The sequence below is a fragment of the Protopterus annectens genome, chromosome 5.part0 (genome assembly GCF_019279795.1).
Source record: "Protopterus annectens isolate FY-2018-M chromosome 5.part0, PAN1.0, whole genome shotgun sequence".
Taxonomy (NCBI): domain Eukaryota; kingdom Metazoa; phylum Chordata; order Ceratodontiformes; family Protopteridae; genus Protopterus; species Protopterus annectens.
The window spans coordinates 1,634,854,564-1,634,876,897 of record NC_056735.1 but is presented as its reverse complement, the minus strand read 5'-3'; positions in this window follow the sequence as shown (position 1 = coordinate 1,634,876,897).

Here is a 22,334-nt window from a genome sequence, read left to right as displayed (position 1 = left end):
CTCTTAGGCTCATAGGTTCATAGTTAGGTACTAGGCTATCGGCCCTAGGGCCTATACAAGCTTAGCCATAATGATTCCCTAGCTATTGCTTCCAACAAATATTTACTTTCCTGGACCTCTATCTAGCAGGGCTACTGATGTAATCCCCAGGGTGAATTCCCTATCTCCCATCCAATCGTCAAGGTTCCTCTTGAAGAGGGCCATTGAGATGCTCTGCCTGACATGTGTGGGCAGCCTATTCTAGAGTATGGGGAGTCTCTGGATCAGGAACCTATTCCTCCAGCATGTTCTATTCATCATGATGACAAGGTTAAGATCCCTGGAGCATGTGGCACGGAGGGATTGGGATTTCTTTAAGTGTAGCATATCCAACAACTCTGGGTTTGACATGGCCTTGTATGTTAGGCAGAGATCACCTCTGAGTAAGCGATATGTGACAGAGTATAGCTGGAGTTTCTTTAGATGGTCAGCATAAGGCATCTGCTTTAGGCCTGTGATTCTTTTCTGAGGTATTTCTGTAGCTTTTCTAGTTGTTGCAGATGTCTTGTGAGGTACATACCAAACAGGGCATTGTATTCTGTAATGGGTCTAATGAGGGATGAGTACAGAGGGACGATGACCTCCTTTTTTTTCTGGATGAAAAGCCCTTAGTGATGTGGTGTGCCACATAGAAGGATTTTCTAACTTTTGTGGCTATGTGGTTATCCAAGGTGAGACCACTGTCCACCTGTGTCCCTAGGTCTCTTATCACACTTTTGGTGTTTAGTGTACAGCCACCAATGTGGTAGTTCACAGGTACATGTTTTTTCCCAAAGGGGACAACTATACATTTTTTGGCATTTAGCTTGAGACTATGGTTCTGGCACCAGGCATCTGTTTCGGTAAGGCCCTTTTGTAGCATATCCACATAATTTGGGGATTCAGTAATGGCTCCCAGCTTGCAGTCATCTGCAAACTTTGTAAGCCAGAGTCCCTTAGTGTTGGCCGGTACTTCAGAGAAGTAGACGCCAAACAAGAGTGGTCCCAGGACAGAACCCTGCAGTACACCACTTGTCACTTATCTGAAGCTGGATTTGGAGTCGGCTACTTTTACAGTTTATGTTCTGTCAGTAAGTCAGTTTGCAACCCATCGAGTGACATAGGGATTAATGCCCAGCTTAGTAAGTCTATCTATGATTCCAGAGTGGGGGATAGTGTCAAAAGCCTTGGCGTGGTCCAAGTAGGCTCTGTGAACCACCTTACCCTCGTCCACAGCTCTGGAGACTGATTTGAAGAAGTCGATCAGGTTCAGGAGGCAAGATCGGCCCTTCACGAACCCAAACTGGATGGGGTCCAGTGTTTGAAGGTTGCCAATGTCTTTGTTTATAAGTTCCATGACAATATTTTCCATGGCCTTGCAGATCAGGCTCATCAGACTGATGGGACAGTAGCTCCCGGGATCCAAAGTGGATCCCCCCCTTGTGGAGTGGGATGACTGTAGCTGTCTGCCCCTTTGTGGCATAAAGCCTGAGGTGAGGTTATGATTAAACATGACACATAAGTGAGGTGCCAGTTCATTTTGTAGTTCATGCAGTACACAGCCCAGGATGTTGTCTGTTCCCATGGATGCTATATTCTTGGCTTTGGAGAGTGAGGTTTTTACCTAAGTGGCCATGATTACCGGAATTTGGCATTCTTTTGGTATTGAGATGGGCCCTTTAGGGGGTGATGGGGGGGGGTGACATTGGCACTGAATCTATCTGCCAGGATATTGGCAATATCCTTGGGATCAGTATATCTAGTGCCATTCTGCTGTAGCTCAGAACAGATCTGAGTATTGCCATTTAGATTCTTGACATAGCTATAGAATGCCTTGTGGTTGTCTTTGGAATCTTTGGCAATTTTGTTTTCGCAACTAGCTTTGGAAGATTTTATGATGGATCTCAGCTTTCTACTGAGGCTGGTGAGGGAGTTTTTTGAATCCTGGGTTCTTCCTCTTTCCTGCAACGGTTTCTTCCTTCTGTTGTACATCTTGTTTATGGCAGGGGACCACCAGATTGGCTTCCTTCTTTTAGAGAACAGCTTCTTGGTTCTATTTGGGATGGCTCGGTCCATGCACAAGTGAATGTGCTCATACAGCACCTTAGTGTAGGATTCAGCAGTTAAACTTCCAGTTCCCATCTGCACGGGTGTCATGAAGTTTATTACTTCTGACTTGAGAAGCATGAAGTTGGCTTTTTGGATAAGTTTTTTATGGAGGTTTCCTTAAGGGGGGGTGGGATGTGTATGTCAATGGTGATTAGCTTATAGTCTGATCTGACCAACTAGGGGATGATCACTGGTGTGGAGCATCGATCTTCCATGTTGGTAATGACCAGGTCTAGAATATTGGTACCCCTGGTGGGACTATGAATTAGTTGTTCTAGGGTGTTGGATTTTATGAATTCCAAGAACCGTTGAGCAAAGGTGTTGGTACATGAGTAGTTTTCCCAGTTAATGGCGGGGTAGTTGATTTTGGGTGTTCTCTGTTCAGGAATAGGCTGGGGTACTGAAGCGCTTCTAGAGATCACAGGTTGGGTTAAGGGGATTACTCAAAAAAAGTCTCTGCTTTTACAAAATTTGCATATCATCTGTGATAGTGCAAGAAGTCTGTGAGGATGCCACATAGATGTGCTGTTATGCTTACAATAGGCCAATATTTAACACCCTTTAATCACTTATTTTTATTTATTTGTTAACCAGGTAAGCCCATTTAACATAAATGCAGCTTTTCAGGGGCAACATTGGAGCATGGGCTGGTTGAACAAATTGGTCACACAGTAGGCAAATGGAGGTGGAAATAATTATACCTTGTACCTATGATTACAGGAAGCAACTCATTAACTGTTTAGCCCTTAATCTTTTGAGGTAAGTTCAGGATTTCATTTCCTTTATTCCTGTTCCTTGTTTATTACAGGCAGATTGCACATATGATCAATGATGTCTCAGATTCTGTCTCTAAACTGTAACCACAAGTAGTGGTTTTGAGGCACACCCAAACAAACCACAGCTGATTGCTAGGGCTTTGGAGAATCAATCTTCATACCACTGCTGTGATCCAATACTACCAGGTCTTTCAACAGATTTCCCTCTGGGACTAACGTCAGTATTTGTAATTAATGGTTAGATGAATGGCTGCACTCTGTTAATTACAAAAAGGTCCTTTGAATACCTATTAGATGTGCAACTGTATTTGTACAAGGTCCATACTTTAAGAGCCTTTAATGACGAAGGCTTATAGTTCCTTCTGTATTGATGACAGATTCATGTTCTTGGATTCACTGTTGAATCCAGCATCCAAGCTAAGAGGGAAAGAAATTCCTAAACAGCCATGTATCCGAGTTCTCTGATGCATGAATCAGTTTATTAGAAAATCATACTTTTTATGCTTGTGAAGCAGTAATCTGTCAGTTACCAAAGGCTGTTCAAAATTAGGAATTGGTTTACTTTCATGACGCGTGGTCCTTCCCAAATTCTTTGAGATGACTGGTCCCTTCCAGAGTTCAAATTTCAACTTGAATGACATCAGCTCATGGAAGCAGAATAGAATGCTCTTTCTCATGCACAGTCTGGAGTACTGCATTGCTTCTAGAGATTATAGTCTTGCATAACAGGACTGATCAAATTACTTGCAATTTGTACTAAAAAGTGTATGTCCATTGCAATATTGCAGGAAAATAGAAGTTTCATTTAGAGTGCTTTTGCACAAGGTCTATACTATTAGGCTTTATTGCAGGAAGTCTGCCTTGCATAGATTCATGCTCTTCTCTGTTGCAGGAGGACTCCTGTACTTTTATTGCTGTTCGTATTGTAATTCACCATTGTGCTTGGTATCTAGGATTGGCGAGATAGAGTTTTCTAATGGCTATGGACCAGGGGTCCTACTGTAAGAAGCAGCCTTCAAATTGTCAAACCTTCTAACCTCTCACCTGCTATGATTTTGATTTAGTGCTATGATTTTCCCCCATATTTGCCCTTGTTCCTCCTAGATTTATTAATCTCCTTGAAAGATTTGATCTGCATAAAGGGTTTATATACCGATAAAGAATTACATTAAACCTGCATATAGGTTCTTTATCTCTAGATGTACCTGGTCTAGTATCGAAAGACATTCTATTCTAAAAAGGAATTCTCTTTCTGACATTTTGCTATGATTTTAAAGGCCAATGCTATGATTTTTAATGCTCAGAAACTGAGAAGTATGTCTGTGAAGAGTGATATACTTGCCAGTTTATAGCATTGCTTCTGTCCCTTTAGTCTCTATTTCTGCTGTGAACTTTGCTTGTTCTGTACATAAGCAGATAGAGACAGTTCTTGCTGTGGAATTTATTAGGTACTAGTGTATGCAGCACTGAGAACACGGTTGTTTAGTTAGTGAGTGACAATATGCCCAAGTAATGTCAACTAATATTTGTGAAAGTAAGTTGATAAAACAAAGCACTGTTTCCAGAGCAAAATAAACTAAAAATTAACTGTGTTTAAGTCATGGCCTACATGGAAGCCATCATACTTTTGTTCATCTCTAGAATGTAAAATGTTTTGAGTAATGCAATCTTAACAGAATAGCAATAAACATGATTGTGCATGTTGCCACAAATGTATCAATATGTATCAATATCAAATGTATCAATAGCAAAGCACAGTTTGCAGCAGATGTAGATCCAAACAATGAGGATACTAGTAAGATTAATCAAAGTCTCTCTGTAAGGTGAGAGGGCTGTGCAAGCTAAGAAGTGACTCAGATGCAGATGGTACTGAGTTTCACAGAAAAAGATAACCCATGAGACATGATGCCTAAATCCAGTTATCCTACCCAAACTACTGATAAACGGGCTAAGATGAAACATGCAAGAATGCATTTAGTGATGAAACTGAAACGTTTATGTACTTCTGTCTTTCTTCAATACTATAAACAAAGATTGAAATTAATCAGATTTTGTGGACCAGTTTTAATTGCATTTATTTGGCACCCAAAGCTTTCTTTTAGTATTTCTTAGACTGAAAATAGTGGAAGGCAACTCAGGACTTTTATGAGTAGCTCCTGACTTTTGTAAAGAGGGAGGTTCCCAACAGATAAAAATTGTATTTTTTTTTCAACTTTAGATGCTGGCAATGTGTTTGTTTGCATTTTGTTGCTATGGAAGGAAGATAATCCCATAAATTCTAAAGAAGAAAGAAAAAATATATTTGTGTATGACCCATCAACTGAAAATAAGAAAACATAACGCAGGAATACATTTTTTACAGCCCTCTTACGTTATATTACATCTCATATTACATTTATGTAAATCAAGTTTTTAAGAAATAAGAAACCGAATATCCAACCAATTCCATGACAGCAGGATAGACTTTGAAGTGTTCACAGCTGAAGGAGCATTGCAGCATGACAGTTTCATTCATTCTATTTGCCTATAAAAGTAAACCTGTAATATTATTGACACAGGACTATTTCACTTATGGGCACTTCATAGTGTTTGCTGCTGTTCTTGTCAAGGTACTTGACCATATAGATGTTTTATTCATTTGTATAAGACAATGTCTTGCTGCTCTATGCAATTAAACCGATATCAAAAGGGGAAAAAATAATTGAAGTACCTATGGTTTTATTTAATGTAGAATAAACTCTTAATGTGGTAAAAGGAGAACCTCTTTGACACAGTAATGCAGAGTGCTGCAAAAAGTCCAGCGCTGCTTAGCTTTTTTACAACACTACTGTCAGTCATGACAGTCAATCAGTGAAATGTGCCCAAACCTGTATGTAATATCAGAGGAGCTAATAACATAAACCAACTCAATATATATCTTTAGTACTTAATATTATGGGTAAAAATGCAATATGACAATATTCTAAAACTGTGTACTCCTGTTTACAGAACTAAACACATAGTAAGGAAAACTGAAATATGATATGAAAATTATATAGTACTTTTCCAAAGCATAAGATGTAAAAAATTACTTTTAAATCTCTTTTAATTTGTGGTAATGGAACAAATAAATAATTTTGGCCTTTTCATTGTTTTTCTGTGAGCAAAACCTTGAACCCCAGTGCTCATTTGTATGGCATTTCAATAATTACTTTGTGAGTGTCACACTTTGTGTCTTTCGGCTTTTCCCAGTTAGGGGTCGCCACAGTGGAACTCCGGTCCTCTAATGATTGGCAGTTGATTTTTATGTACCGGCTTGCCAGGCCTGACGCACAACCTTCAACGAAGGTACGTCCATTCATGCATGTCTCCACGCATAGGACGCTCTAGTGGAGAATCCACTGAAAATAAAATAGGAATATTTTCAATTCTGCTGAGATTCATATAAGTCTGACCAGCCACATACGCAAAGCCATGGGAAGACCTATCATGGAACTAATCAATAAGGACATAGGGAATCTCCAAACACTGCACCTGTCTCAGTTTGGATTCATTATTTATTTATTTATTGGTATTTGTTTACCAGGATAGTCCACTGGCCCAGTATCAGTCCTTTTTCATGGGTGGCCCAGGGAGAAAAGCTCCACAATAATGATCTACATAGAGAAGTATTTAGCAATGACATAAAGCAAATACAGAACAAAATATAAAACAAATGTCAAATTGTTACAATTGTTACAGGCCTAAGTTACAGCACGATATGAGAAAGATAATGAAAAGGCTAAGATTATACAAACTACTGCCACAAAAAGCTATTGTTATAACAGGGCACTTTGTGGGATAGTGATTAATTAAGAAGAACTGCATGATGGGTATGTAGAATAGGAGTTAGAGCATATTCAGGAAGCAGAGGATGTTGAGATTTAAGGGCTGGGGGCTTGATGCATGTGAAGTTCCAGGATGAGCAGAGGTCCACATGTAAAGAGGTTTTGAAAGATGTTAAAATTTGATTAGTTGTAATCATTAATGGAAGGACATTCCAGGCTCTAGCTACAGTGTATAGAAGCTGACCAGCAGGTAGTCTGGGTTTGTGGACCAGCAAAAGTTGTTGATTTTCAGATCTGAGAGATCCTTTGGGTAGATAATAGCTAAATAATGAACTAAGGGCAGTAACAAAGAAAAGGTTTATAGGTTATTTTATGTGCAGTTGTCAAATGCAGGTAAGTGAGATAGTGGGGGAGCTCAAGCCAATTAAGGGAGTGTAGGGATGTACAGTGGTGGGTAGAATGTGCTTTGTTAATATTGTGTTGTACATGTAAGTCAAATTTTAAATGTTCATCTATTATTACTCCCAGTAATTTGGTGTGAGTAACAACTTTGATTACTGTGTTGTTTTGAGACTGGATGATAGACTGGGCTTTGTTTAAGGGATTCATCAAGGGCAAGTCATGCTTACTCAACCTGAAGGACTTTTTCTGAATAGGTCACCAAAACAGTGGAGGAAGATAAAATGATATACACCACATACCTTGCCAAGACAAACCTTTTGACATAATCCCCCAGTCAGGCATAGTAACAAGCTAAATGAACTAGGAATAAAACTCTGTGTCACTCACTGGCTCACAGATACAATGCAGGAAATCAAAATAGGAGACGTTACCTCCACAAAAAGATCAGTCACCAACTGTGTCTCCCAGGGTTCTATACTGGAACCTCACCTGTTTGGAATTTACTTCTCAGAAGTAAAGCCAATATCAAAGTGCTTGGAATGAGCAGTTATTAAATCCCCAAATGACTTAGCCATCTTGCAGGAAAGCTTGTCCCAAATAAATAACTGATGCCAAAATTATGGACTAAAACTAATGGCCAAAATATGCATCATCATATCCTTTGGGAAGTCATCTACCTGATGAACTACCGCATTGACAATACCCTGCTATGAGTTGACTGAGCTACTCATGATTTGAAAATGTAAGTGGACAGTGAGATAACTTTGAATCAACATGTCCACATTAATCACCAACCAAAACTAGAAAAATAAAAAAGCAGCACAGCAGTGTGTAGAATCCCAGGACACAAACTTTAATGAAAATAGACGCTTTCATCAGGTACAAGAACCAAACTTCTTCAGATAAAGAAAAAACGTTATCTGTCCTACGTATACCACATTTGAAATACATCATGGTCCAACAGCCAATGAATCTAAAACTATGATAAAAAATGCAAATTGCAACCTGCAACCCTAATAGTAACCCTTTGTTTGCCAAAGTATTTAAGCATGTACATTTTTTTATTAAAAACATATAGAACAAATATATAAAAAACTATTTATATGCTTACAAATATATAAACAAATAAAAAAAAGCATTCACACTGGGATGATGGATCTATGTGAAATGTGTAGTCAGTGCAAACACATTTTTATTGGTACAGGTGTTAGTATAAGTGAAAGAAATATTGATATAAAAGGAAAATATTCCTGTTATTCCCAGTCAGTGGTATATATTGCTTTCTGCTTGCAATGTCCTGCTTTTTATGTAGGCAAAACCAAACGTAAACTTTCTCAGAGAATATATGAACATCAATATGGTATTGCCCACAAGAAGGAGACTAATGCCTTATATAGTCTTCTGACCACTAAGTACCCTGAACATCAATTTAATGTTGTGGTAGTGCATCAAGTTCAAAAAAGTCCCTATAATGGCCCTTGGAAACTATACTTGGAACAAAAAGAAACTTGGTGACAGATTTATTTGAATGCATGTTTTCCCCCTGGGCTCAATGACAGTATTTCCATCTCCGGTACTTTAAAATTAAAACAGTTTGAAAGATAATAAGTACAGTTTTTAAACTCATGTCTGTCAACAAGCATGATTTTTTTTATTTGTTTATATACCTGTAAGTATATAAATAGTTTTTCATATATTTGTTCTATACGTTTCTAAAAAAAATTTTACATGCTTAAAGACTTTGGCAAACAAAAGGTTACTATTAGGGTTGCAGGTTGCAATTTGCATTTTTTATTATTTTTTTAGATTCATTGGCTGTTTGGTCATGATGTATTTCAAATGTGGTATAAGTAGGACAGATAACTTTTTTCTTTATCTGAAGAAGTTTGGTTCTTGTACCTGATGAAAGCACCTATTTTCATTAAAGTTTGTCTCCTGGGATTCTACACACTGCTGTGCTGCTTTTTTGTTTAACATGTACACATTGTCATAAGAAAGTCCTTCTCTATATTGCACAACTTATAAACAAAGGGATTGTGTCTAGATCTAGTGATGTTTCTGCCTGCCTTTACTCAGCCCTCATTAGGCCAACTATTGAGTATAATGCCCCTTTTGTTATCTGTCCAGACACATGCAGCAACTGGAAGATTCTCAAAGTTCACCAGGTTTAATAAGCATGATCTACCTTTAACAAAGCCAAAGTGGATTGGATCAAGAGTTTGAAGGTCACCTATGTCTTTGTTGATAAAGTCCATGATGATTCTGTCCATGACCTTGCAGATGAGGCTGGTTAGGCTTATGGCTCTATAGTTCCCAGGGTCAGATGATGGACCCTCTTTATGCGAGGGAATTACTGTTGCTGTTTTCTACTCTGCTGGGACAAAGCCAGTACTTAGACTGTGAATGAAGAGAATGTCAATTGGCTTTAGAGGACTTTACAAGATATCTAATTTGCTTGTTCAAGCTGTGGAGGGTGTCTTTCCTCTGCTGAGTCAGTTCCCTCTTGTTCTTAGACATTCGTTTCTGCCTGTTGGTGTATAACCTATTTATGGTTGCTGTCCACCGGGGTGGCTTGTTTTTTGTGAGGATCTTGTTTTGAGCCATTCAGGTACAGCTGGTTCTATACATTTGTATAGGTATTTATACAGGGCATTTGAGTACACCTCTGTATAGCAGTCATTGCTGACAGTAGAAGCAGGGGGTTTGAAACTATTTATGTTATCGATTAGGAGGCTATAGTTTGCTTTGGAGAAATTTTTCATCCTTTTAGCTCTTGAGGGGCGTCAGGTATGATCATTACTTTGAACAAGACTGATTTATGATCAGACCTTACCAGGGAGGGTAACACACAGAGGGTAGTGCATAGACCCCCTATATTGGTGAGCACTAAATCTAGGACATTCAAGCTCTTTCTGGGGGTGCAGACTATTTATTCCAGAGCATTTGTATTAACAAAATCCAGGAATTCTAGGGTGAGCATGTTTGTGCTCATATGACTCCCAGTCGATGGAATGATAGTTGAAATCACCCATGACCAAGGTGTTTGGCTGTATAGTGAGTGACTCAAGTAGGTTCAGGTAGGTAGAATGGTTCTCATGGGTCATGGTGCGGACCTATAGCCAACAATGATATGGAAGGGGGTTTTACCTAAAGTTAATTAGACTTGGAGCAGCTCTGTATGGGGTCATAGTATTTGACCAGTCTCGAGGTGGATTTGTCTGTAATGAAGATGGATACACCTCCTGCCTTTGGTTCTTTCATGCTCATTTTGAGGTCTGAATGTGAGAAAGGCATTGTAGCCTTGCATGGCTGGGGTACTCTCTGTGGACTTGAACCATGTCTCTGTGACTGCACAGACATCAGCATCTTCCAAGGTAAGGAGTGCTTCCAGCAAGTGCAGTTTCTGATTTAGACTCCTATCATTAAGCAGCATAACCCTGAGTTTGTCTCTACTGAATTTTTTTATGTCAGGAATTTTGCTGTTATGACAATGCCCAAAAAAGGTACTATGGGGATGGGAAGTACTTTTGTCAGTAAACAAAAGCCAGAAGGTGACAGGTGAAGACAATTTCTGGCATAGCAGTGTGGTCTGTCAACCATATCTACCCATGCTGACATATACTGGATCCCCCTGGATTGATGCCAGAAGCTAAGCCAATTATTGAAGTCAATCATTTTTTGTTTATATTGAGGCATCATCCTGGGGAAGATAGATTGCTGCTTAGGACAAGGGACATACCTGCCTGGGACACATAATCTGAAAACTCAGTCATATCTCTCTTCATATAGTCGAGTGAGGTATGTCTCAAGTCATTCACTCCAGCATGGGCTATAACAGAGTCATAATGGTACTTGTTGAGAGACTTGAGTGTGTGCATGCGTGATCTGATGGATCTTGGCAGCTGGCAGGCAGCTGACCGTGACCATCTCCTTGCCCAGCCTGGTAAGGGGGACATCTGTGTGTCTCACTATGGAGTCACCTATGACCAAGATATTTGGTTTTGAGGTGCTTTACCATAGGGGCTTATTCACTGACACACTTCTTCTTCTTTTGGCTTTTTCCTGGTTAGTGGCCGCCACAATGGATCACCTTGTCCGCTCATGATTGGCAGTGGAGTTTTATGGTGTCGAGTTGCCAGCCCGGCGCCCAACCTTCCACAGAAGGCACACACATGCACACACTCACACCTAGGACCAATTAAGAGTGTCCAGTCCACCTGCAGCATGTCTTTGGGATGTGGGAGGAGATCAAAGTACCCAGAGGAAACCCACGCGACCACAGGGAGGACATGCAGACTCCGCACAGAAGGCACCCCAGCCAAGGATTGAACCGGAGAACCTCTTGCTGTGAGGCATTCACTGACACACTGTTTGTGTGTATTATTATGTGTAGTGGATTCTGTTAGATCTGCAGTGTGTGCAGTAGGTTTGCGCTTGGGAGGTCTCTAAGCTTTAGGTAGGCTTCTAGTGAGTACTTCTGTGTATGTGGGTTTATGTGTTGTGAGCTTGTTATGTGCAAGAAGTGAAGTGTGTGTACTGATAACCTGTTTGATATCTGGTTTGATGTTATGTGAGATAATTGATTCCAAATTCATAGTATAGATGCAGCTCTCACATGTTGCATTTCTTTGTTTTAAGAGTAACTGGTTGTCAGTATACATGAAGCAATTTCTACATTCCCTCTGGATACCAATGTCAATCAGACTAGTTGGAGAAATGGTGGAAAACTGTCCATCCATTATGGGAGCTATATACTGTAGTTACTAGTGAGGACTGTGCTAGATGGACCAGGTTTTGCTGTAAGACTAACAAAAAGCGGCTATTCTATGGAGGGCTAGGGGTAGAAACCTGTGTCAGTGCTTCACAATGCACAGCTGTGTTGCTCACATGGAGCAGTGCAATCTCTCAGCAGCTCTGGTAAACTAAGTGAAAACCCACTCAAACATGATGTTTAAATACAAACAAAGTTAAATGATTTTAAACAAAGTAACCAAATGGAAAGCTCAAGACTGAACCTTATTCCAGCAATCCCTAACTCAGCTGAGTCCATGGCTGCACACTTCTGCCACAAGGGTGCAGATGGGTCTTCTTAATGTAAGATGGCTGGCTTAAGTACTCAGATGATACCAAACAGTCTAGATTCAGCAAGCCTGACTCTAGCCTATGCTATAAAATGTATAAGTACTAGAAAATCACAGTCACAACAGCAAAAGAAAAAAAAACATTTTAGATAAAACAGCAATTCAGTAGAATATTCCCAGAAGGGTGTAAACCACAGACGTTCATAGCGTGAAATTACTGGCCTGAAGCCCAAGTGCTTAAACCAAAATTGAGAGGCTTAGAATAACAGTTACAATTTATTCAGGCTACTAACAAGCAATAATAAATGCAGCAGAATAAATGCAATTGAGCAACAAGAACAAGCAGCAAAAGCAAAATAAAGTAATAAAATAGGAAGAAACACAAATACAATAAAAGCAGCTGAATAAAGTGATTTTTTTTAAAGTTACATGGGAAGGGAGGAAACAGTAGATAATTCAAGGTTAAGAAACTATGGGGATGGGCCTTCCCAACTGATCGCTCTGTACTCAGTAGAATGAGCCGATGAGATGGTAGTGGGAGGAGTGCCCATAAGCAGATTTATAGTAGTGGCAGGCAACACAAAAGCCACCAAGTTTAAGAATACAGCAACAGTTGGGTATATGGATGAGATAAAGTAAAATGCAGACAGAGATCAGCAATATTCAGACAGAGTATAGCAAGCAAGCCAAATGAGCACTCCAGCTAAATAGAGATACCTCCAAAAAATTCTAGCTAAATGAGGAATGCTATTTCTCGGCTCCTCCCACTCATTAGCTGATATTATTCACTGTTTGAAGATTAATTCTTTGCTAACTTTTCTAAATGACCCTAGCCAAGACTTCTTAAAACTCCACTCCAACAGAGCAGAAAACTTAAAAGCAAAACAAATGTAATACAAGAAAAAGATAAAAAATAGAAGTAAAGAACCTTAAATGAAAAGCTTTAATTCAAAATAAGATGCAGACAGAGTTCAACAATATTCAGGCAGAGTACAGCAAGCATGCCAAACAAGCACTGCAGCTAAATAGAGATACCGCCAAATAAAATAATTCAGGCTAAATGAGGAATGCTATTTCTCAGCTCATCACATTAATTAGCTTATGATATTCACTGTTTGCAAAGGAATTCTTTGCTAACTTTTCTAGTTGACCTTAGCAAAAATCTCTTAAAACTCCAACAGAACAGAAAACTTAAAACAAACGAATGTAATACAAGAAAAAGATAAAACATAGAAGTAACCAAACCTTAAATGAAAAACTTCAATTCAAAATAAAATGCAGAGTAGATCCAGCAATATTCAGGCAGAGTGCAGCAAGCAAGCCAAACAAGCACTGAGGTATTAACATATTTGCAATATTTGGGCATCTTTGGGGTAAGCTTGGCTAGGCTTAAAAATGGCTCTTGAGCTGGTAGCATAGTAACCACCTATGAACCTATAATTCCCTGGTGGGTTATTGGCCCATCCCTCTACTCAGATGGGGTGAATGTAGGCATGATGGTTGTGGTGGCCTTTATGCCTGCAGTCATCAGTCTGACCTTCGGATGAAGATGCAGCACATAACGGCCTCATGGTTGTGCCATTTCATCTTTGCCTGCAATATCTCATCTGACATAAAGATAGAGCTGCTGTACAGATTTATCAACCCCTCTGACTCCCTGGGCGGTTTATACAGTATCAAAATAGGTAATGAGGTTAACTAATAAAGAATATTAGAGAATCTCATTAACTGGAAAAACAAAACCAGCCAAACTGCACTTCACCAATGGCAACTGGGATGATAGGACATCAGATGTGCTGTGCTGATATCCCAGTTGCCATTGGTGAAGAATCTCATTAACTCCTAATCAGTACTTCAGTGTTACTATGTATTGGACTGGGAGAACCATGGCCCTGGGGTGATGCTACCTGGGAGCATGATGGATTCCCAGTTCATGGTAACAAGAACTGGGTTTCAGAGGCCATTCACTCTCAATATGCTGACATCTTGGTTTCCAGCTCTATATGTCTTTACTTTTACTAAAAACATTAAAACTTGCTTAGATTATGTAAGATGATGTGGCAAAGTGCTGCAAAAACAACACTGAAATGCTAATGTCCAATGCCATTATTTAAAAAAGGCAGAATATATTTTTTAAATAACACCTGTGTAGAACAGCCTGCCTCTTTTGTTGCATCGTAGTAGTTAAACATTAAACCACACTTGGCAAAAACAGTTTTACACATATCTATCACAGTGCAATGAAGTGCTGAGATTTATACTGATCTATCACAGTGCAATGAAGTGCTGAGATTTATACTGATCTATCACAGTGCAGTGAAGTGCTGAGATTTATACTGATCTATCACAGTGCAGTGAAGTGCTGAGATTTATACTGATCTATCACAGTGCAATGAAGTGCTGAGATTTATACTGATCTATCGCAGTGCAATGAAGTGCTGTGATTTATACTGATCTATCACAGTGCAATGAAGTGCTGAGATTTATAATGATCTATCACAGTGCAATGAAGTGCTGAGATTTATACTGATCTATCACAGTGCAATGAAGTGCTGAGATTTATACTGATCCATCACAGTGCAATGAAGTGCTGAGATTTATACTGATCTATCACAGTGCAATGAAGTGCTGAGATTTATACTGATCTATCACAGTGCAATGAAGTGCTGAGATTTATACTGATCTATCACAGTGCTGTGAAGTGCTGAGATTTATACTGATCTATCACAGTGCAGTGAAGTGCTGAGATTTATACTGATCTATCATGGTGCATTGAAGTGCTGAGATTTATACTGATCTATCACGGTGCAGTGAAGTGCTGAGATTTATATTGATCTATCACGGTGCAGTGAAGTGCTGAGATTTATACTGATCTATCACAGTGCAATGAAGTGCTGCGATTTATACAGATCTATCACAGTGCAATGAAGTGCTGACATTTATACTGATCTATCACAGTGCAGTGAAGTGCTGAGATTTATACTGATCTATCACAGTGCAATGAAGTGCTGAGATTTATACTGATCTATCACAGTGCAATGAAGTGCTGAGATTTATACTGATCTATCACAGTGCAATGAAGTGTTGAGATTTATACTGATCTATTACAGTGCAATGAAGTGCTGAGATTTATACTGATCTATCACAGTGCAATGAAGTGCTGAGATTTATACTGATCTATCGCAGTGCAATGAAGTGCTGAGATTTATACTGATCTATCGCAGTGCAATGAAGTGCTGAGATTTATACTGATCTATCACAGTGCAATGAAGTGCTGAGATTTATACTAATCTATCGCAGTGCAATGAAGTGCTGAGATTTATACTGATCCATCACAGTGCAATGACGTGCTGAGATTTATACTGATCTATCACAGTGCAATGAAGTGCTGAGATTTATACTGATCCATCACAGTGCAATGAAGTGCTGAGATTTATACTGATCTATCACAGTGCTGTGAAGTGCTGAGATTTATACTGATCTATCACAGTGTAGTGAAGTGCTGAGATTTATACTGATCTATCACAGTGCAATGAAGTTCTGAGATTTATACTGATCTATCACAGTGCAATGAAGTGCTGAGATTTATACTGATCTATCACAGTGCAATGAAGTGTTGAGATTTATACTGATCTATTACAGTGCAATGAAGTGCTGAGATTTATACTGATCTATCACAGTGCAATGAAGTGCTGAGATTTATACTGATCTATCACAGTGCAATGAAGTTCTGAGATTTATACTGATCTATCACAGTGCAATGAAGTGCTGAGATTTATACTGATCTATCACAGTGCAATGAAGTGCTGAGATTTATACTGATCCATCACAGTGCAATGACGTGCTGAGATTTATACTGATCTATCACAGTGCAATGAAGTGCTGAGATTTATACTGATCCATCACAGTGCAATGAAGTGCTGAGATTTATACTGATCTATCACAGTGCTGTGAAGTGCTGAGATTTATACTGATCTATCACAGTGTAGTGAAGTGCTGAGATTTATACTGATCTATCACAGTGCAATGAAGTTCTGAGATTTATACTGATCTATCACAGTGCAATGAAGTGCTGAGATTTATACTGATCTATCACAGTGCAATGAAGTGCTGAGATTTATACTGATCCATCACAGTGCAATGACGTGCTGAGATTTATACTGATCTATCACAGTGCAATGAAGTGCTGAGATTTATACTGATCCATCACAGTGCAATGAAGTGCTGAGATTTATACTGATCTATCACAGTGCAATGAAGTTCTGAGATTTATACTGATCTATTACAGTGCAATGAAGTGCTGAGATTTATACTGATCTATCACAGTGCAATGAAGTTCTGAGATTTATACTGATCTATCACAGTGCAATGAAGTGCTGAGATTTATACTGATCTATCACAGTGCAATGAAGTGCTGAGATTTATACTGATCTATCACAGTGCAATGAAGTGCTGAGATTTATACTGATCTATCACAGTGCAATGAAGTGCTGAGATTTATACTGATCTATCGCAGTGAAGTGCTGAGATTTATACTGATCTGTCACAGTGCAGTGAAGTGTTGAGATTTATATTGATCTATCACAGTGCAATGAAGTGCTGAGATTTATACTGATCTATCACAGTGCAATAAAGTGCTGAGATTTATACTGATCTATCACAGTGCAATAAAGTGCTGAGATTTATACTGATCTATCACAGTGCAATGAAGTGCTGAGATTTATACTGATATATCACAGTGCAATGAAGTGCTGAGATTTATACTGATCTATCACAGTGCAATGAAGTGCTGAGATTTATACTGATCTATCACAGTGCAATGAAGTGCTGAGATTTATACTGATCTATCACAGTGCAATGAAGTGCTGAGATTTATACTGATCTATCACAGTGCAATGAAGTGCTGAGATTTATACTGATCTATCACAGTGCAATGAAGTGCTGAGATTTATACTGATCTATCACAGTGCAATGAAGTGCTGAGATTTATACTGATCTATCACAGTGCAATGAAGTGCTGAGATTTATACTGATCTATCACAGTGCAATGAAGTGCTGAGATTTATACTGATCTATCACAGTGCAATGAAGTGCTGAGATTTATACTGATCTATCACAGTGCATTGAAGTGCTGAGATTTATACTGATCTATCACAGTGCAATGAAGTGCTGAGATTTATACTGATCTATCACAGTGCAATGAAGTGCTGAGATTTATACTGATCTATCACAGTGCAATGAAGTGCTGAGATTTATACTGATCTATCACAGTGCAATGAAGTGCTGAGATTTATACTGATCTATCACAGTGCAATGAAGTGCTGAGATTTATACTGATCTATCACAGTGCAATGAAGTGCTGAGATTTATACTGATCTATCACAGTGCAATGAAGTGCTGAGATTTATACTGATCTATCACAGTGCAATGAAGTGCTGAGATTTATACTGATCTATCACAGTGCAATGAAGTGCTGAGATTTATACTGATCTATCACAGTGCAATGAAGTGCTGAGATTTATACTGATCTATCACAGTGCAATGAAGTGCTGAGATTTATACTGATCTATCACAGTGCAATGAAGTGCTGAGATTTATACTGATCTATCACAGTGCAATGAAGTGCTGAGATTTATACTGATCTATCACAGTGCAATGAAGTGCTGAGATTTATACTGATCTATCACAGTGCAATGAAGTGCTGAGATTTATACTGATCTATCACAGTGCAATGAAGTGCTGAGATTTATACTGATCTATCACAGTGCAATGAAGTGCTGAGATTTATACTGATCTATCACAGTGCAATGAAGTGCTGAGATTTATACTGATCTATCACAGTGCAATGAAGTGCTGAGATTTATACTGATCTATCACAGTGCAATGAAGTGCTGAGATTTATACTGATCTATCACAGTGCAATGAAGTGCTGAGATTTATACTGATCTATCACAGTGCAATGAAGTGCTGAGATTTATACTGATCTATCACAGTGCAATGAAGTGCTGAGATTTATACTGATCTATCACAGTGCAATGAAGTGCTGAGATTTATACTGATCTATCACAGTGCAATGAAGTGCTGAGATTTATACTGATCTATCACAGTGCAATGAAGTGCTGAGATTTATACTGATCTATCACAGTGCAATGAAGTGCTGAGATTTATACTGATCTATCACAGTGCAATGAAGTGCTGAGATTTATACTGATCTATCACAGTGCAATGAAGTGCTGAGATTTATACTGATCTATCACAGTGCAATGAAGTGCTGAGATTTATACTGATCTATCACAGTGCAATGAAGTGCTGAGATTTATACTGATCTATCACAGTGCAATGAAGTGCTGAGATTTATACTGATCTATCACAGTGCAATGAAGTGCTGAGATTTATACTGATCTATCACAGTGCAATGAAGTGCTGAGATTTATACTGATCTATCACAGTGCAATGAAGTGCTGAGATTTATACTGATCTATCACAGTGCAATGAAGTGCTGAGATTTATACTGATCTATCACAGTGCAATGAAGTGCTGAGATTTATACTGATCTATCACAGTGCAATGAAGTGCTGAGATTTATACTGATCTATCACAGTGCAATGAAGTGCTGAGATTTATACTGATCTATCACAGTGCAATGAAGTGCTGAGATTTATACTGATCTATCACAGTGCAATGAAGTGCTGAGATTTATACTGATCTATCACAGTGCAATGAAGTGCTGAGATTTATACTGATCTATCACAGTGCAATGAAGTGCTGAGATTTATACTGATCTATCACAGTGCAATGAAGTGCTGAGATTTATACTGATCTATCACAGTGCAATGAAGTGCTGAGATTTATACTGATCTATCACAGTGCAATGAAGTGCTGAGATTTATACTGATCTATCACAGTGCAATGAAGTGCTGAGATTTATACTGATCTATCACAGTGCAATGAAGTGCTGAGATTTATACTGATCTATCACAGTGCAATGAAGTGCTGAGATTTATACTGATCTATCACAGTGCAATGAAGTGCTGAGATTTATACTGATCTATCACAGTGCAATAAAGTGCTGAGATTTATACTGATCTATCACAGTGCAATGAAGTGCTGAGATTTATACTGATCTATCACAGTGCAATGAAGTGCTAAGATTTATACTGATCTATCACAGTGCAATGAAGTGCTGAGATTTATACTGATCTATCACAGTGCAATGAAGTGCTGTGATTTATACTGATCTATCACAGTGCAATGAAGTGCTGAGATTTATACTGATCTATCACAGTGCAATGAAGTGCTGAGATTTATACTGATCTATCACAGTGCAATGAAGTGCTGAGATTTATACTGATCTATCACAGTGCAATGAAGTGCTGAGATTTATACTGATCTATCACAGTGCAATGAAGTGCTGAGATTTATACTGATCTATCACAGTGCAATGAAGTGCTGAGATTTATACTGATCTATCACAGTGCAATGAAGAGCTGAGATTTATACTGATCTATCACAGTGCAATGAAGTGCTGAGATTTATACTGATCTATCACAGTGCAATGAAGTGCTGAGATTTATACTGATCTATCACAGTGCAATGAAGTGCTGAGATTTATACTGATCTATCACAGTGCAATGAAGTGCTGAGATTTATACTGATCTATCACAGTGCAATGAAGTGCTGAGATTTATACTGATCTATCACAGTGCAATGAAGTGCTGAGATTTATACTGATCTATCACAGTGCAATGAAGTGCTGAGATTTATACTGATCTATCACAGTGCAATGAAGTGCTGAGATTTATACTGATCTATCACAGTGCAATGAAGTGCTGAGATTTATACTGATCTATCACAGTGCAATGAAGTGCTGAGATTTATACTGATCTATCACAGTGCAATGAAGTGCTGAGATTTATACTGATCTATCACAGTGCAATGAAGTGCTGAGATTTATACTGATCTATCACAGTGCAATGAAGTGCTGAGATTTATACTGATCTATCACAGTGCAGTGAAGTGCTGAGATTTATACTGATCTATCACAGTGCAGTGAAGTGCTGAGATTTATACTGATCTATCACAGTGCAGTGAAGTGCTGAGATTTATACTGATCTATCACAGTGCAGTGAAGTGCTGAGATTTATACTGATCTTTCACAGTGCAATGAAGTGCTGAGATTTATACTGATCTATCACAGTGCAGAGAAGTGCTGAGATTTATACTGATCTATCACATTGCAATGAAGTGCTGAGATTTATACTGATCTATCACAGTGCAATGAAGTGCTGAGATTTATACTGATCTATCACAGTGCAATAAAGTGCTGAGATTTATACTGATCTATCACAGTGCAATGAAGTGCTGAGATTTATACTGATCTATTACAGTGCAATGAAGTGCTGAGATTTATACTGATCTATCACAGTGCAATGAAGTTCTGAGATTTATACTGATCTATCACAGTGCAATGAAGTGCTGAGATTTATACTGATCTATCACAGTGCAATGAAGTGCTGAGATTTATACTGATCTATCACAGTGCAATGAAGTGCTGAGATTTATACTGATCTATCACAGTGCAATGAAGTGCTGAGATTTATACTGATCTATCGCAGTGAAGTGCTGAGATTTATACTGATCTGTCACAGTGCAGTGAAGTGTTGAGATTTATATTGATCTATCACAGTGCAATGAAGTGCTGAGATTTATACTGATCTATCACAGTGCAATAAAGTGCTGAGATTTATACTGATCTATCACAGTGCAATAAAGTGCTGAGATTTATACTGATCTATCACAGTGCAATGAAGTGCTGAGATTTATACTGATATATCACAGTGCAATGAAGTGCTGAGATTTATACTGATCTATCACAGTGCAATGAAGTGCTGAGATTTATACTGATCTATCACAGTGCAATGAAGTGCTGAGATTTATACTGATCTATCACAGTGCAATGAAGTGCTGAGATTTATACTGATCTATCACAGTGCAATGAAGTGCTGAGATTTATACTGATCTATCACAGTGCAATGAAGTGCTGAGATTTATACTGATCTATCACAGTGCAATGAAGTGCTGAGATTTATACTGATCCATCACAGTGCAATGAAGTGCTGAGATTTATAATGATCTATCACAGTGCAATGAAGTGCTGAGATTTATACTGATCTATCACAGTGCATTGAAGTGCTGAGATTTATACTGATTTATCACAGTGCTGTGAAGTGCTGAGATTTATACTGATCTATCACAGTGCAATGAAGTGCTGATATTTATACTGATCTATCACAGTGCTGTGAAGTGCTGAGATTTATACTGATCTATCACGGTGCAGTGAAGTGCTGAGATTTATACTGATCTATCACGGTGCATTGAAGTGCTGAGATTTATACTGATCTATCACGGTGCAGTGAAGTGCTGAGATTTATACTGATCTATCACGGTGCAGTGAAGTACTGAGATTTATACTGATCTATCACATTGCAATGAAGTGCTGAGATTTATACTGATCTATCACAGTGCAATGAAGTGCTGAGATTTATACTGATCTATCACAGTGCAATGAAGTGCCGAGATTTATACTGATCTATCACAGTGCAATGAAGTGCCGAGATTTATACTGATCTATCACAGTGCAATGAAGTGCCGAGATTTATACTGATCTATCACAGTGCAATGAAGTTCTGAGATTTATACTGATCTATCACAGTGCAATGAAGTGCTGAGATTTATACTGATCTATCACAGTGCAATGAAGTGCTGAGATTTATACTGATCTATCACAGTGCAATGAAGTGCTGAGATTTATACTGATCTATCACAGTGCAATGAAGTGCTGAGATTTATACTGATCTATCACAGTGCAATGAAGTGCTGAGATTTATACTGATCTATCACAGTGCAATGAAGTGCTGAGATTTATACTGATCTATCACAGTGCAGTGAAGTGCTGAGATTTATACTGATCTATCACAGTGCAGTGAAGTGTTGAGATTTATACTGATCTATCACAGTGCAATGAAGTGCTGAGATTTATACTGATCTATCACAGTGCAATAAAGTGCTGAGATTTATACTGATCTATCACAGTGCAATGAAGTGCTGAGATTTATACTGATCTATCACAGTGCAATGAATTG